We start from the raw sequence: 4,169 nt of genomic DNA, 5'->3' as shown, positions 1-4,169 counted from the left end.
TTCTCAGATATTTCCACCTTCTAACTAAAATCTGCAAGGAAAGGTCAGGGAGCATTATTCAACATAAGTTGTGATGAGATAATTTTATATGTCAATTTGAATGGGGCATGAAGTGCCCAGATATTTGACCAAACATTATTCTGGGTGTATCTATGAGGGTGTTTCTGGATGAGATTAATGTGGAAATCAGTAGATTGACTAAAGCAGATTGCTCTTCCCAAAGTGGGTGGGCCTCATCTAATCATTTGAAGACCTGAATAGAACAGAAAGGCTGAGTGAGAGGGAACTCTTTTGGCTTGACTGTTTGATCTGGGACATTGGTCTTTTCCAGCCTTTGGACACGGACTGAAACATTGGCTGTTCTTTCATCTCAAGCCTGCCAACTTTCAAACTGGAACTTAAGCCATATGCTCTCCTGGTCTTCAGGCCTTTCGATTCAGTCTTGAACTCCACCTTGACTCCTCTGGGTCTGTCTCTTGAGAGTTTTCTTAGCCTCTGTAACCACACAAACCAATTTCTTATCATCTATCTATCTATCTATCTATCTTTGGAGAACCCTGACTAATGCATTTATGTATAAAATATTTGCGTTTCGATAGGAATTAGAGAAGCAACAGATTTGACAAAGGACTGAGGTGGAGGTGAAGGTGTTGCCTTTGTGGGTAAAGAAGGTGAGAATTGCAATAACAATTAACTGAGATAGTCGATGTAACACATCCAACATCATAAATGCTCAGTAAAAACTTTGGGATTGATATGATTATGCTACAGGACACTGCAGGCCATTCTACAGGAAACAGAACTCACTGTGGTTAAAGATATCTGGGAAATCTGGAAAGGAATCCAAGCCTGTCCAACTCCAAAGCCAAAGAAATGTTCATGGTGATTTTACAGAGACCCTGGAATTATCCATTATTTTGCCTGAGACACATAGGTGGGTTCCTATTATACATCCACAGTGCTTCACAGTCTCCCAAAATTTAACACTTTTTATCTCATTCAAACCTCAGCACCTGACTTGTGATGTAGGTGCTATTTTTAATTTTACAGATAAGAAACCTCGAGACTCAGCGAAGTGAAGAGACCTGTTAATCATGCAGCTTGAATGCCGTGACCATGCTGGAGCTCAGACCTCCTGACTCCAAGTCATGTATATTGCTCCATATCCAGGGGTGAAAAAAGGAATTTAGACTCTTACTGGAGCTGGTGAGACAACAAGCGTGGGTTGAGGACAGTTACCTGAAAAATCTCTGTCTTTCCTAAAGTAAAAGAAACATGGTTTTGTGTAAGCAATGCAAACAGGAATATGCAAGTGTCATGGCAGAATGTATGCATGGTGTATCTATAATTACACAGAGGCTTTGCATTTAGAAATCGTATCATTCAACTGTTTTACTGCCTAAAACGCTTCAGCGGATTGAGATGATTTCAACCTGGTGGAAAATGGTGATCATCTTTCGCACATGTAAGAGGCCTTAGCAGCTCTCCCCTTTCCCTAGTTCACATTTCTCTAAGCCCTCGATTAATTCTTCCATTTGTAACATGAAGATGCCACGGGGCTATCACCATCCAACTTTTCTGGACGTGAATAAGATATATTTGTTTTACCTTTTTGTCAATACTTTGACCAGGAAATGCTTAAAATCACGCCACAGATTTTGCAAGCAGACATTGTCTGTTTCGGGCTCGGTGGCATCTATTGTCAGTAGACATAAACTTCAATCCTCTCCTTAAAACTTGCCTTTTCTTTGCCAGTGCGGTTGAATGTCCTACATTAAATGACGTGTCCTGGCCCCTCTGTACCAGGTTGGGTGTGCAAGGGCACAGATAAAAACTGTCATTACTTAAAAAAAACAAAAAAAAAACAAACAAAAAAACCAACTGTCATTACTTGTTAGTACTCTAAATTTCCAAAGGCTGCTTGCCCTTGCCATGTTCTATGCTAGATGTCGGCAGGATGAATCAAAACCCATCCCTGCCTCTCAAGGAACTTACAGTGAAGTGAAAGACCAAAAATAAACAAATTGTTTGGTGAATGAACAAACAAGAGATACGCACAAGGGGTGTTGGGGTGAAGCTGGTAATATGCAGGAGTTGATCATAATAAAAGCTCACACCTTGCTTGCCATGGGCCACCATAACTAGGGCTTTGCCTATATGAGCTCTTTTGGTCCTCACAATAACTCTGTGAGTTGGCCTATCTCTAGTAGATTACTATAGTCTTCATTTTATAGATGGGGACACTGAGGCATGGAAAAGGTGAGGGAGCATAGAGGTGTGTGAGCTGAGAGTTGAATCCAGGTAGATTGGCTCATCCACTTAGCTGCTATCCTATACTGTCTCAGCCTGTGGTCAGGGGCAGGAGGAGCTGTGAACCAGTCGGAGGAGGTGGGAAGCACATTCGATGCAGACAGAATTGCCTATTCAGAGGCAGAGGAGACCAGGAAGGTGAGGCCGAGATGAAGGCCTGCAGCTTGGGTTGCCTGTGGCACACGGGTATGAAGACGCATATGCCAAAGGTAAGGCTAGACATATGAGCATATTCATCTTGCCCCTTCCAGGTGAAGACTTCCCTGTTTTGTTCTGGAGACACAAGGAAGCTGTTGAAGCATCTTAGGTACGGACACGTCATGACCTGATACCCATTTTCCGTGAGGTCATCTGGGGGAAATGTGAAGGAGAGTATCTAGAACGTCTAGCAGAGTATCTGGAGTATCTAGTGTCTAGGAAAGCATATATTTCGAGAAGGGAGAGGGGACCCAAAGCAAAGCTACCAGAGGGGAGCCTCTCACAATTGTCTACGTACGGAGGGAGAGAAAGATGAACCGGAAGGCTTTTAATTGATAGGCTGGACAGGTGAAGAGAAAGGTGCCAAGGACTGTGGCCAGGTTGGATGTGTCTACAGGAACGTATGAGATGGCGCAGGGAGGAGGAAGGTAGCCCTGTTTTGGATGTTGAAGGCTCCAGGTACTTGGGATGTATGCTTGGGATGCTGTATGCACGTTATGGATTAATAGGGTGGGGATCAGCACCTGGAGAGAGGGGCTCACAGGTAGCACTGTGGGTAGAAGTGACCGGGGGCTTCTCACAGCAGTGTTTAGTGATATGGGCAGCTGGCTATTTCTCAAGGAAGGAGGTGCTGTAGGAGCTTCTGGGGGCAGCCAACGTCCTCAATGTTATCCACTCCCACCACCATTTCTTGGATCTGAGTCTGGAATTCTGTCTCCAGCCGTGCCTTTACTCTTGAGTTGTGGAAGGTATCAACCCTAATTGAATTATTATTGAATAAAACATCTAGAATAGTTCCTGGAATGTAGTCATTGCTGCACATAGTCTGCTGTGCAAGTGCTTATTAAGCAAAACAGGTGAAGGAACTCCCACTTAGATAGCAGCTTGAGGTCTTTCTTCTTGCTTGATACACGTAGGGCTTTGGGCAGGAAATAGAGATGCCTGAGGAGGACCAGCATCTTAGAAATAAGCTGAAGAAGACTACAAGAAGGGCCATCCAAAGACTAAGCAGAACATCAGTGAAAGCTCGTGTCATGCCAGGCTCATTTCTTCAAGAAGGTGGTGTCCACAGGGCGGAACCCAGGCAGCAGCATGATTAAGTGAAAGGTGGCAAGTGTTTTATTAGGTCTGGAATCCATCTCAGAGATGAAAGTTGGCATGTGCCTTGTGGGATTGTTAATGGTAATAGTCTCAATGTTTATCTTTTAGACCTGCTGCATTCAATTTGGAACCAGGAGCCACAGGCGTCAACTAAGCCACTAGCCCACATGTCTTAAGTGGCAACTTTCCATTTCATGAGGTGTTTCAATAAGCATTTAATGAGTGCCCGATGCGTGCCAAACAAAACAGACAATGTCTTACGGGAGAGACAGACGTTTATGTGTATGTTTAATGTCGAAATATGTGTAGCCTGTGCTCCCTGCTATGTGCTCTCATGGTTCTTGCCTGAAGTCCATTTGTTTTCTGCAATTCTGCACTTCTTAGTATAATTGATGGAGAGAGACAATGAAACTATACAGCTCCTCCAAGGAGACCGTAAGCTCCAAGATAGCAGGGTTGTCTGGGTCTGCATATCCACGTGTCCAAGAGCCTGGCACATAAACACATGCGGAATAATGATCACAATTTCAGGAAGTGCAATGAAGAAATGGTACAATGTC

General features: G+C 43.8%; 1 long non-coding RNA gene across 1 annotated transcript; it reads left to right on the top strand.

The window, feature by feature from the left end:
* The first annotated feature begins 378 nt into the window (after nt 1–378).
* Nucleotides 379–2,717, top strand: LOC109269659 (uncharacterized). Its single transcript, XR_002081198.2, has 4 exons — nt 379–671; nt 772–934; nt 1,051–1,206; nt 2,346–2,717. It is a non-coding gene; the product is annotated as an uncharacterized LOC109269659 (long non-coding RNA).
* Nucleotides 2,718–4,169: the final 1,452 nt, after the last annotated feature.

The sequence above is a fragment of the Panthera pardus genome, unplaced genomic scaffold, assembly GCF_024362965.1.
Source record: "Panthera pardus isolate Hobbes unplaced genomic scaffold, ASM2436296v1 HiC_scaffold_13, whole genome shotgun sequence".
Lineage (NCBI taxonomy): Eukaryota > Metazoa > Chordata > Mammalia > Carnivora > Felidae > Panthera > Panthera pardus.
The sequence above is the reverse complement of the archived record's forward strand: the minus strand, read 5'-3'. Positions and strand labels throughout refer to the sequence as shown.